This window comes from Triticum aestivum, chromosome 7D, assembly GCF_018294505.1.
Source record: "Triticum aestivum cultivar Chinese Spring chromosome 7D, IWGSC CS RefSeq v2.1, whole genome shotgun sequence".
NCBI classification, from domain to species: Eukaryota; Viridiplantae; Streptophyta; class Magnoliopsida; order Poales; family Poaceae; genus Triticum; species Triticum aestivum.
The window spans coordinates 318,464,216-318,478,510 of NC_057814.1; the positions used below are offsets into that span (position 1 = coordinate 318,464,216).

At 41.1% G+C, this 14,295-nt stretch overlaps 1 long non-coding RNA gene across 1 annotated transcript; it reads left to right on the top strand.

The window, feature by feature from the left end:
• Positions 1 to 225: 225 nt before the first annotated feature.
• On the top strand, positions 226 to 2,652 carry LOC123170162 (uncharacterized). The gene is made up of 3 exons (XR_006485062.1): positions 226 to 418; positions 1,245 to 1,290; positions 2,462 to 2,652. It is a non-coding gene; the product is annotated as an uncharacterized lncRNA (long non-coding RNA).
• The last annotated feature ends 11,643 nt before the right edge of the window (positions 2,653 to 14,295 follow it).

Here is a 14,295-nt window from a genome sequence, read left to right on the forward strand (position 1 = left end):
CTTTTTATGGTTTGGCTAGATGGTCCGTCTAGATTTTGTTTGATTGTGTATAAATAGTTGGGCTATGATTACCAAATTCTTATATTTTCGACCGTGGCAGTTACTACCTTAAACAAAGCTGATTTTTTATAGTACTACAGGTGTTGCCTACTGCCGCCGCGTCCGTTAAGCTAGTGCATCACATCTGCCACTTCTCCTCCATGGTGCTTAGCATAGGTAGCACGGGGGTTGTGCCTACGTGAGCCACGACGGCGCTGCTCACACCCCTGCCTCATTCGTGAGCATTACCTCACCCCTGCCCAATTTGCAAGGTAGACACTTTGTGGGAGGAAGGAGAGCTCTTCCGCTGTGGGAGCCATCGGGAATTGTTCGCTTGCCGGGTGTTGGCCACTTACCCGGTGGCTCCAACTAAGTTGAGGTGAGCAGACTAATCGAGGTTTTCTTCCACTTTTGGCGCATCGGATCTAGAGTCTTCCTTTCCTATTTCAGTTTTCTTGGATGGTAAGATGTCATGCTCGGATTTGAAGAGACTTACCTCCAAAGATTTGAGATCTTATAGAAATTAGAACCGAGGGTCTTTTAAAATGAATTATGCATAATAGTATTGCTCGGTGATGCATAATTTGTTGTTTGTCTCATAAGCTATAGTGCTAATTTACATATTGATTTCATCGTGATATGACTTGATTCTTAGACTAATTTGTTTTGTTTCAGCTGCAGAATATACCATATAGTTACATACAAATGGTTGGTTTAATTCTGGTTAAAAGTGTGAGGCTTTGGTGAAATTTTGGTTCCACCACTAGATGATTTTATTGTTAAGGTAGTGGTGGCCCTGATTATTTTAGCGGCACATGATGTTGTACTTGCTATTCCCTACGAGTTGTTGTTATTGTGTACACTTACAGGCTTCCAGACGCAAGTAACTACAATTCATATAGGAAATTATAGTTGTTGACGCAGTTGGAGCGCTTGGTGCCACGTCGAGTTCATCTTATTATGTATAATTGTTGGCATGCTTAGTTGATCCTATTGTGGTTACCCGATTGTTTTGGGTTGTGGACCCGGAACAAAGTGGAGTTATATTCTGTTTTTTTCCTACAACTCACATGAAAAATTGGAGTTTTGTTCATTTTCTGGATTTTGTTTCCCCATGTTATTTTTCTTACTCTTCTTTCTTTTGTTTTTCTTTGCTTCGCCTTCACCTGATTTATAATGTTGTTTATCTGTTTATTGTTTTGCAGGTGCTGGTTTTCATGTGAGCTGCTGGTGGTGGTTGCGCATTGATAGGTGGATGATCTTTTTGTTCATGCACAACCTTTGTGCCTACTTCCGCTGGTTACGATTTATGTGCCTATTTTGTGTATTTTTGTTTCTAGTAGTAATTATTCAAGTGGAGGTCAGATGTAGTGACATAGATGGCTGAGCAATATACGTGTTGCGCTGCTGCTGAATTAGGAGAAAAATAAATGTTGCTGGTAGTGGAATTATTTGTTTTGCTTTTGGCAACATATCCGATAGTCCCGTGTCCAGGCTATTCATAGAGTGTGGTCTAGGTGGTCTTCTGGGTGCATTTAGAAAGGTGCTCTATCTAAAAATAGGGAATGGTATCTAGATAAGTGTTTCCATAAATAATGTCACATTTCTTTTGCTAAAACACATATAAGAACATATTCACTGTCACATCTTTATAGCATCGATGTTCGTTCGTTAACACAAGTCCTTATTGTCAAATTTGTTGCTTAGTGTAATATTAATCATATTTTGAATCTCGTGAAGCAAGAAGAGTATTTTGGTGGAGCACAATTTATGAAGGTATTTGTGTGATTAAAAAACCTGAAACTTCCTAATAGTTACTCCCTCTGTAAATTAATATAAGATCACCTAAATCATTACTTTAGTGATATAAAAGATTTTATATTAGCTTACAGAGGGAGTACTCAATTATTATGTAACACTTGATTTTCTCCATCTACGACTCTGTTCTGTTTTCTAACACCAGTGTAGTTTTTTTCTTATTCATCCTTGCACAAAATTTAGTCTTTAATGATTTGGTATAACCAATGTGCATACTATTCGATGTAGGCATTTAATTCGTTTTATTTTTTGTTCCATGATGAGATGATGGATTGTAACAGGGTAGCCATTTCCTTCTCTTTATAACTCTTCGAAAACAAAATGGTCTTGGTTATGTGGTTTATATCGATGCACTCTCGAGGATTAAGGATCTTTGCAATGCCAGCCTTTTGAATTCTTGTCTTAGTTTGATATAATTTAATTGCAATTATGTACAGATGTTTCATTTGGTCCGATATAAAAAGTACAATATGAGTGTCCATTGAACAATCCGAACTTAGATATGAGCATTGAGTTGCTGAATATGTCTATCTGAACTATACTTCTATTAAAATTAGAGTACTCTTAAATTATCTCAATGTTTCGTTTGGGTGTTTTTCTTCAGGAGCAACCTGGTTGGGTGGTGACGTTTCTGAGTGGCCAAGCAATAGCTACTTTTTGTCTACTACCTCTGCAGTGGCTACTTCTGCTATAATGCGCATCAACACCAGAACCACGTTCCCTATCATGGTATGAGGCTTAGCATCATCATCTGCTTCCAAAAGTTTGTGTTTTCAAATGCTACCTCATTTTGGGCTGAACGGCTTTCGATCTTCGGAATGCATCACTTTCTATGTACATGACTTGCTCTAATCTTGATCTATTAAACGTTTCTTTTGGTCTATTCCTTTGTGCCGAGCTTGATGTGAGTCAATTGTATTCTGTGATATTTATTTTGATTGGAAAATTCATGAGGTTAAAGATTTGGTGCATTGTTTTTGGTGTTGAACCGTGCATTGATTGCATACTACACTGAGTTGAATTTTACGTCTGGACCAGACAATGCGGCGCACACTTCCTATCTATGTCTACAATTTTGGTTTCAAAGTTCCTATCGAATGGCTGCAATTTTGGTTTAGAAATTCCTGTCGAGTGGCTATTTTTTGTGGTCTTATAAACACATTGAAAGTGATTATGCCTTATAGCCTCATACGGGTATTAAATATCATGATGTCATACTTGTATCACAATTGAATGTTTCTTCTTCATTGTACTATTATTCTGTATGAATGCATATGGAAAACCTGGATTAACACTGACTTAGCATTATTTGCTTTACCAACGTTTGGACCGGCACCCCGCGTGAAGGCGCGATCCTGATCTAGTATATAATGTCTTGCAACAAGATGGCATTGCATCATTCACGTATAGGGTAATTAGACACTAAACAGGTGGCATTCACACAAAGCATGTCTAAACTAAGCAAATGACATAACAATGCAAGACACCATACGCACGATATGAGCAACATAACCCTGCCAAGTTAGAGCATACACCTCGGGGGGGGGGGGGGTAGGACTGGTCATCTGTCTCTGAATCCTTCTCTGAGGAGCTATCCGTAACCAGCAAGATATCCGCTTCGTCAGATAGCATTGTCTGCTCTAGAGACCTTGTTTTCACTCCAGATTTTTCCATCACCGTGTCAAATGGCTAATGCACAGGAAGAGTAGTTGAATGTACTAACATTGTTGACAAATGTAATTTTTAATGAAAAACTGATGGCGTGATATAATTCACATATAAGATGACTGGATAAGCAGGATGGCATTGCAAAATTCACATATATGATGCCTGGCTAAACAAGATGGCATTGCATAATTCACATATACGATATAGAAACTAAACAGATGGCATTCACACGAAGCATGTCTAAACTAACCAGATGACATATTTCATGTATAAAGTAAGGAATATAAGGCACCATATGCATGATATGACCAACATCAACATGCCAAGTTAGAGCAAAGAGCTCAGGGGGTAAATAGGAGTGGCCTGCTCATTCTGAATACCCCTCTGAACAGTTATCTTCCTCTTGATTACAATCTGGAATGGGGGGAGGGGGGCTGCCTTTGCGCACACCATGGAGCGACGTCTGCATGAAATTTTATTGCCACGCAAGGCTCGTCTCTTTTGCTCTACATGTTCAGTACCATTGTGTACAATAACTGACATGCATAGGAATAAAACATAGTGAGATTATGTAAGGAGTGCATACAGAAATCCAAAGTGATGGTAGCAACCTGTGGATAGACCCAAAACCAATGATATCAGGCAGATAATAGCTTCAGTGAAAAAATACAGATAATGGCTCCTTTACTGTTTGTTTCCCACCCACCCGAGATTAACCAGATAGTAGACATGTATTATTCATTGCTTCCCCGTTATGTACCCCACAACCATTTAACATAATCAAGTTTGAGAATTAGTTTGGACCAAACTCAGAGTATAAGAGGTGAACACGACGATAAAGTAGCAGGTAATATTAAGCAATGCATAACGTAAGCAGACACGAAAGAGTGTGTCCTCTCTTGCGGAACCGTGTAGTCCTCAAGGTCATCTGCGCAGTTGATGATGGTAATGCAATTGTGGTGGTTGCCGGCAGCGGGGAAGAAGATCTGAGGCAACAAAAGACAGTCTGGAGGGCGGATCCCTGCAGTGGTGGACCCTTCCGTCATTGGAGCAGCTGAGCTGGGGTGAACGACGGCGCGGCAGGAGCGGGACAAATCACACAAGGTTTTCTTTGACACCTATCTGTAACAGAAGAATTCTGTAAGGGCTCGTTTGAATTGGAGGATTCTAACAACACAGGGATAGGAAATACACAGTAATAGGATAGGAATGCACGTGCAAAACAGAGAATTTAGCAAAATAGAGAATTTATAAAAATGAGATTTCTGTAAATCAGGGTGTTTGGTTCCCAGGAATTGGAAGATCACAGGAATGCAAAGAAGCATAGTGAAGAAAATGTACATTTATAATGCTATTATGCTACTATCACTTAGTCTTGTTCTTCATGAATAGGAATTTGAAAAGGAGGGCCAAGTGGATATTAGAATTCCTACATTTTTTCTTTGAAAGAGACACTAAAGAAACAAATCTTACAGTTTTGCTTTGCTCCTTTCCTTTGAACCAAATGCATGAATAGTAGTACCATAGGAAAGTTTACAATTCCTATGTTTTTCCTTCACTATTCCTTTCAACAAATGGCGATTCTAGTAGGCGGGCTTGAATAGGCAAAAGCCTACACTCCAAAATATTTTTGTGCTACTTCTAATACTTTGGGCCCATGCCACTGCCCTACTAGCTCAACTTCCAGGCCCATCTACACATGCACAGCTCCAACACGTAGAAATAAATAATGATGGCTTTCGAGAGAGTCCATCAGGATAGCTAACTTGCCCAGTACCTCACTGCTTGTCATATAGGAGAAACTAATCGTATTTCTCATTACTACGCGTGCTTAGTGGACAATATATATAACATGTAGAGTAAAAAGTGATGAAGCAAGTGTACAACCTCTTTGGTGAAGCCATGTCGATATCAACATCATTGGGTTGGTCGCTGAGGATGTTGCGGTTGATGTGGCTGTCGGAGGAGGGGAAGAAGATCCTAGGCATCTGGAGATGGAGCCAAGGGTACTGCTCCACTGTCATGGATGGTTTGGTCGTTGGAGCAGCTTCGGTGAGGTGTACGACGGTGAGGCTGAAGCGGGACAAGAGAGACAACGTTAAGCTCATCTCTAAACTTAACTGTCGAAACAGAATTTTACTGTCGAAACTCAATTTTGCTATCGTAACTGAATTTTTCTATCAAAACTGAACGCACTAGTAGCAGAAAAGCAATGCACTAATAGTTTTGGCTGCTCGAGCAATAGTGGCAGAGTAACAGTGATCTAAATCTGTAGCCGCTCCAGCAGGGAACGTACTACCAGAGAGCAGTCGGGGCAGCTAGTCATGCAACAGCAGCTGCGCCCGGAGCAACAACGCGTGCGAGAGCCGGGGCAGCTGGTCGTGTAGCAGCATCTCGGGTAGCAGCAGCAGGGGCTCAAGCGAGAGACGAAGCTGCTACTCGTGCAGCAGTAGGGGCTCGAGCGAGAGCCAGAGCTGCTGCTCATGCAGCAGCAGCGGGAGCAAGAGTAGAGCAGCAGCGCAAGCAAGAGCAAGAGCAAGAGCAAGAGCAGCAGCACGAGCAAGAGCAAGAGCAGACGATGCAGGGGACCGAGAGCAAGAGGAGAGAAGCAGCATGAGCGAGAGCCGAAGCAGCAGCAGGGAAAGCGAGAGCCGGAGCAGCAGCAACGACTCCTACTGATGTGGACGTCGCCGCTGGGGGAGCGACGTCATGAAGGAAGTGGCCTGCCACGCTGCCGTAGATGGAGCCGCGCCATGCCAGCTCGGGACTTAGCGCTGATACATCCATTTTGCATCATGCTTTTATATTGATATTTATTGCATTATGGGCTGTTATTACACATTATGGTACAATACTTATGCCTTTTCTCACTTACTTTACAAGATTTACATGAAGAGGGAGAATGACGGTAGGTGGAATTCTGGACCAGAAAGGAGCAAATCTGAGAGACCTATTCTGCACAACTCCAAAAGTCCTAAAAATTTACGGAGAATTATTTTGGAATAAATAAGAAATATTGGGCGAAGAAGTTACCAGAGGGGACCCACTAGGAGGCCACAAGCCTGGGGGGCACCCTATCCCGTGGGCGTGCCCCTAGGGCTTGTGGGCCCCTTGGCTGGCCTCCGGTGCCCATCTTCTGCTATTGACCTGGAAAAAATCATAAGAAAGCTTTCGGGATGAAGCGCCGCCGTCTCGAGGCGGAACCTGAGCAGAAGCAATCTAGGGCCTTGTTTGGTTATAGGGACTAGACTAGAAAAAGTCCCTTTTAGTCCCTATGTAACCAAACAGGAGGGCTTTTTTAGGGACTAGAAAAAGACTCTACTGGAGGGTCTTTTTCTTTAGTCCGTGGGACTAAAAAAAAGTCTAGTCCCTTGTAACCAAACACCCCCTAGGGCTCCGGCGGAGCTGTTCTGCCGGGGAAACTTCCCTCCTGGAAATGGAAATCGAAGCCATCGTCATCGCCAACGATCCTCTCATCGAGAGGGGGTCAATATCCATCAACATCTTCACCAACACCATCTCCTCTCAAATCCTAGTTCATATCTTGTATCCGATCTTTGTCTCAAAACCTCAGATTGGTATCCGTGGGTTGCTAGTAGTGTTGATTACTCCTTGTAGTTGATGCTAGTTAGTTTATTCGATGGAAGATCATATGTTCAGATCTTTAATGCTATTTAATACCCTCTCTGATAATGAATATGAATATGCTTTGTGAGTAGTTATGTTTGTTCCTGGGGACATGGGAGAAGTCTTGTTATAAGTAATCATGTGAATTTGTTATTCGTTCGATATCTTGATGAGATGCATGTTGTCTTTCCTCTAGTGGTGTTATGTGAATGTCAACTACATGAAACTTCACCATGATTTGGGCCTAGGGGAAGGCATTGGGAAGTAATAAGTTGATGATGGGTTGCTAGAGTGACAGAATCTTAAACCCTAGTTTATGCGTTGCTTCGCAAGGGCTGATTTGGATCCACATGTTTAATGCCATGGTTAGATTTATCTTAATTCTTCTTTCATAGTTGCGGATGCTCGCGAGAGGGGTTAATCATAAGTGGGAGGCTTGTCCAAGTAAGGACATCACCCAAGCACTGGTCCACCAACATATCAAATTATCAAAGTAACGAACGTGAATCATATGAGCATGATGAAAACTAACTTGACAATAATTCACACGTGTCCTCGGGAGCGCTTTGCTTTATATAAGAATTTGTCCAGGCCTGTCCTTTGCTACAAAAAGGATTAGGCAACCTTGCTGCACCGTAGTTACATTTGTTACTTCTTACCCGTTATGAATTATCTTATCACACAACTATCTGTTACCGATAATTTCAGTGCTTGCACAGAATACCATGCCGAAAACCGCTTGTCATTTCCTTCTGCTCCTCGTTGGGTTCGACACTTTTACTTATCGAAAGGACTATGATAGATCCCCTATACTCGTGGGTCATCAAGACTCTTTTCTGGTGCTGTTGCCAGGGAGTGAAGCGCCTTTGGTGAATGGAATTTGGTAAGGAAACATTAATATTACGTGTTGAAATTTACTGTCACTATGGAAAATAATCCTTTGAGGGGCTTGTTCGGGGTATCTTCACCCCGACTAGTAGAGCAAGAAGTTGCTCCTCAACCTACTGAACCTACTGAAAATATTTATTATGAAATTCCTTCGGGTATGATAGAGAAACTGCTAGCTAATCCTTATGCAGGAGATGGAACATTACATCCTGATATGCATCTAATCTATGTGGATGAAGTTTGTGGATTATTTAAGCTTGCAGGTTTGCCCGAGGATGAAGTCAAGAAGAAGGCCTTCCCTTTATCTTTGTAGGAGAAGGCATTGACATGGTATAGGCTATGCGATGATATTGGGACTTGGAATTACAACCGATTGAAATTGGAATTTCATCAGAAGTTTTATCCTATGCATCTGGTTCATCATGATCGGAATTATATATATAAGTTTGGGGGAGGCTTAAGTCAATGCTATATTCATGCCCCAATCATGAGCTCTCAAGATAAATTATTGTTCAGATTTTTTACGCTCGGCTTTCTCGTAATGATCAATCCATGCTCGATACTTCTTGTACTGGTTCTTTTATGAAGAAGACTATTGAATTTAAATGGGATTTATTGGAAAGAATTAAATGCAACTCTAAAGGTTGGGAACTCGACGAAGGTAAGGAGTCAGGTATAAACCTTAAGTTTGACTGTGTTAAATCTTTTATGGACACCGATGCTTTTCGTGAATTTAGCATGAAATATGGGCTTGACTCTGAGATAGTAGCTTCTTTCTTTGCTACTCACGTTGATATCCCTAAGGAGAAGTGGTTTAAATATCATCCTCCCATTGAAGTGAAAGTAGTTGAACCTATTAAAGTTTAAGAAGAAACTATCACTTATAATGTTGATCCTGTTATCCCTACTGCTTACATTGAGAAACCACCATTTCCTGTTAGGATAAAAGATCATGCTAAAGCTTCAACTGTTTTTCGTAAGAGTTATACTAGAACACCTACACCCCTTGAACAAATTTGAGTTGAACCTAGTATTGCTATGGTTAAAGATCTCTTGGTCGATGGGCATGTTATTTATTTCTATGATGAGGCTGCTAGAATTGCTAGACCCGATAATAAAGATAAACATAGACATGTTGTTGGCATGCCTGTTGTTTCCGTTAAAATAGGAGATCTTTGTTATCATGGCTTATGTTATTTGGGTGCTAGTGTGAGTGCAATTCCCTTTACCTTATACCAAGAAATTATGAATGATATTGCACCTGCTGAAATAGAATATATTGATGTTATTATTAAGCTTACCAATAGAGATACTATATCACCAATTGGGATTGTTAGAGATGTTGAAGTCTTGTGTGGGAAAATAAAATACCGTACTGATTTTCTTGTTCTTGGTTCCCCACAAGATGATTTTTGTCCCATTATATTTGGTAGACCTTTCTTGAACACTCTAAATGCTAAGATAGATTGCGAGAAAGAAATTGTTAGTGTAAGTTTTGGGGATGTGTCTCATGAGTTTAATTTCTCCAATTTTCGTAGACAACCCCACGATAAAGAATTGCCTAGTAAAGATGAAATTATTGGTCTTGCTTCTATTGTCGTGCCTCCTATTGATCCTTTAGAACAATATTCACTAGACCATGAAAACGATATGTTCATGAATGAAAGAAGGGAATTAGATGAAATATTCTTTAAACAAATGCCTGTCTTGAAACACAATTTGCCTGTTGAGACTCTTGGAGATCCTCAAACACTCAAGAGTGATGTTGTGTTTGATCTTAAGCAATTACCCGATACTTTGAAATATGCTTATCTTGATGAAAAGAAGATATATCCTGTTATTATTAGTGCTAACCTTTCAGAGCATGAAGAAAAGAAATTATTGAAAACTCTGAAGAAGCACCATGCCGCTATTGGATATACTCTTGATGATCTGAAGGGCATTAGTCCCACTCTATGTCAGCACAAAATTAATATGGATCCTGATGCTAAACCGGCTGTTGATCATCAGCGACGGTTAAATCCTAAGATGAAGGAAGTGGTAAGAAATGAAATATTAAAGCTTCTGGAAGCAGGTATAATTTATCCTATTGCTGATAGTAGATGGGTAAGTCCTGTTCATTGTGTCCCTAAGAAGGGAGGTATTACTGTTGTTCCTAATGATAAGAATGAATTAATCCCACAAAGAATTGTTACAGGTTATAGAATGGTAATTGATTTTCGCAAATTAAACAAAGCTACTAGGAAAGATCATTACCCTCTACCTTATATTGATCAAATGCTAGAAAGACTATCAAAACATACACACTTTTGCTTTCTAGATGCTTATTCTGTTTTTTTCTCAAATACCTGTGTCATAAGAGGATCAAGAACAGACTACCTTTACTTGCCCTTTTGGTACTTTTGCTTATAGACGTATGCCTTTTGGTTTATGCAATGCACCTGCTACCTTTCAAAGATGTATGACTGCTATATTCTCTGACTTCTGTGAAAAGATTGTTGAGGTTTTCATGGATGATTTCTTCGTTTACGAAACTTCTTTTGACGATTGCTTAAGCAACCTTGATCGAGTTTTGCAGAGATGTGAGGAAACTAATCTTGTCTTGAATTGGGAGAAGTGCCACTTTATGGTTAATGAAGGTATTGTCTTGGGGCATAAAATTTCGGAAAGAGGTATTGGAGTTGATAAAGCTAAAGTTGATGCTATTGAAAAGATGTTGTGCCCTTAAGAAATCACACTAGAAAAAAATACACTTCCGTGATGATACGTGTTTGTCACAGTAGGTCACTTTTTTTGTCATGCATGTACATCCATGATGATTTTATGATAGAATCAAGATAGTCATACCTATGCTGTCGTAGAAGTGTTCCATGACAATACCAAAATTATCATCATGGAAGTGTCCACTTCCATGATGAAACATGGCGCGTCATGGAAGTGCTTTCATCAAGGGTAACCGGCATGTGGGATCCACCGTAACGGGTCGCTATTAGGCTATCGGGTCTAGTTTTGGATCCGATAACCCGTTAACAGCCCGGACCAAAGGGGATTTTCCACGTGTAAAATTTTCATTGGCCGAAGGAAACATGTGTCAGCTCATCATTGGGTCAGATAGGCACCTATGATATGTCGACACATGCGACGGCCCAACACTGGCCCATTTAGCTTACAAAGGCAGGCCCATTTGACTTGGTCAAAAACCAGTGGGCCGGCCCATGAAAAGCCTGTTAACGGTCTGTTCGCATATAGCCCATTTTACGGCCCGGTAACTCACGGCCTGTTAGGGCCTTCCCGAAATCGGCCCAACAACATCATGTGAGCCCTCGAATATAACACCAGCCCATTCACTTTTCGCCCATTTATGGCCCACGACATCTTCCGGCCCATATGAGGCCTCTCGTATCTTTAGGCCCTTTAGTGGCCCACGGTGACTCTGGCCCGTAATGAATAGTAAATTTCTTTGTACCCGTTAACGGCCCATGATTCACATGGGCCATTTCCAGCCCGTGTTAGCTTTCGGCCTATTGACGACCAATACATTCTTGGTCTCCTTTCCGGCCCTCGATTACTTCTGGCCCGTTACTAGCCTATTCCCCTAATGGGCCAAATTAGGCTCGTGGTTAGAATCGGCCCATTTGTGGCTTCTTATCCCGTTGTGCCGTTTCCAGCCCGTCCTATATTCTGGCCCATTAACGACCCATTATGCCTGTGATAGAATTAAGCCTTTGCTGTCTTCTGGCCTGTTAACGCCCGTTACCGTGCTAGCCCGATACTAATTACTCTCGTTTATGGCCCATGTGGGCCCATTTATCCGACGACCCGAGACTGATTCTACGGCCCGTTGGAGGCCCATTTATCTGATGGCTCGTAGGAGGCCCATGGATCCTACGGCCTATAGCAGGCTCAAGGTTACCATGGTCCGTATATGGCCCATGGTTGTTGCGACCACTAGCAAACCAAGGAAAAAGAAGACTAGGAAATAAATAAGCCAGAAACTAACGCTAGGCTATTAAGGCGATTGCACAGATTACATTCACTGGGCATCAAAGTGCACCACCAGTGCAAATATAGGGAACACCCTACACTATACAAAAATGGCTTGCTGTTTTCTTCATCCGGTGGCTGCACGTTAAGAACAAATTTTGTATCGAAACAAAACAAATTACAACCATAAAACAAATGGAAGGTTGGCATAAAAGTTAAAAGTCTGGTAGATAAATGCACCACCAGAAGTTCAGAAGCTCAGTTCATTTGACCTGACTATTATCTTTTCATGTTGTACTGTCCGATGGAGCACCGTAACCTTCGCCTTCATTTCTCCTAGGCTTCTGAACAACACAACAAATGTCTAATAGTCTGGTTTCAAAACCATGCATATCTTGACGACATCGAACAATGGCTGTCCTTGTTTCACAAAGGGTCTCTGTTAGGGAATGGACTTGTGTCTGAGCGCAAATATAACATTGTTTTGAGCTTGCATATCTTGATCATGAGGCAGTTTTGACAAGATTGCCTTAACAACCAACCCAGTATTATGCAGAATTGTGCTTTTGGCACTATTAGTGGACAGGTACTGACCCACTGCAGCAAGAGGTGACATTGCGGTTATAGTTGCCTCCTCACCTTCAGAAGCTGGCGGTTCCACCATTTGTTCCATAGCTTGTTGAAAAGTTGAGCTTTTACATTAGTAGTACCAAAACAGAAGATATTAAGGAGGCAGCAAAACCAAACAAAATAGCTTTGGTCTATATACAGAACTTATTCTGGTGAACCCGTGTAAAATATTAGTTGTATTTTACTGCAAAGTACATAATAAAACCAGGTTCCAAACATATGACCATGTACCATGGCTAATGTATTGTCTATTTCTTCACATTGTATTGACAACTAAGGATAAAGAGACAAAGTTTATAATACGGTAAGCATAGTATGACATCATTCATATCACAAAACAACTGAGAATAGACAAACATGCAATTGTAACATTGTGTGGGCAAGTCCAACACGGAACTAGATTACAGATCAAGATCAAGGAACACCACTCCTCTCTTTTAAACCTTGTAAGGTGCAATGATACGCTAAGAATATTGTGTATAAAATTGAAAAGAGTAATAGACATTGGCTGCAAACCATGCAGTTCAATGCACAAGTCAGAGTAAGTAGTAGTTAAAAGGCATGAGGATTAAGGACTTACAACAGAGGCTTTTACTGGTGTAGCCATGCCCTTCGTCTTGCTGGTGTGACAGTCCTTGAAGATTTCCACATCATTTGGTTCAGGTACTTTTTGGTCCTTGCGGGCTTTCCTCTGCATTTGGAACAAGTCAATATAGATCTGATAATATGGCACAACAAAAAGAGTGCAAAAGTAGCTAACTACAAGAGCCTCACGGTGTGCAATATAGCTACGAGATCCCGTCGTCTGTTGGAATTTCACTTTCGTACGGTTGGCATTGTTCTTTGAATGATTCACCTACAAGAAGATAGATTTGTGAGGCACTTGCGTAAATAGGAGTTCAACATGTGATCTGATCAGACCAATGTTTAACGAGGCCTCTCCGGTCTTCATCCGATATATTTCCCACTAGAGATGTTTGGGCAAGTTCACTGTTAGGCTTGCCTTCAAAGTGAGTTTTCCTCAAGTTATACCGATACTGTCGCAGAGCAGACTTGAAAACATGGGTGCAAGCTTGTCTGGTTGCATCATCTTGGCTATCCAACTTGAACCTCATCTGTTGAAAATTATGGGAGTCTCATTATCAACAACCTAGAAAGTATGGGACAGAGCAAGACGATATTACTAGTTTCCATACATAACCATACTTATAGATAAATGGTTGAGCAAGGTGTTGAACTGGGTTTCATCTTTGTCATTCCTGTACTGAATCCATGTTGGGAGGATACGTGCATGACACCTAACGGCAACCGCCGCCTCTAATACTAACTTGGCTCACTCTGTAGCATCACGTGGCCTTTTTAATCCTGCCTCAAAACGGATCTCCATTGTTCCTCCTCTAGATTTAGTTAACCTATTGAGCATTATCCCTGATGTTTGTTTCCTCTTGCGCCTAGGTGCTAGTCCAACAACGAACATAGGAAGTGTTAGTGCACATCAAACTGTGAGACTACATATACATAAGCATGCAACTGTAACTTGACTCCAGCAACTACCTTCTTGCTGTTGAATCTCACAAGGTTCATCTGATCTTGCCAACTCGTCTTGTGTCAAGAGTGCTTCAGAAGTAGTGTCTGGTGGCA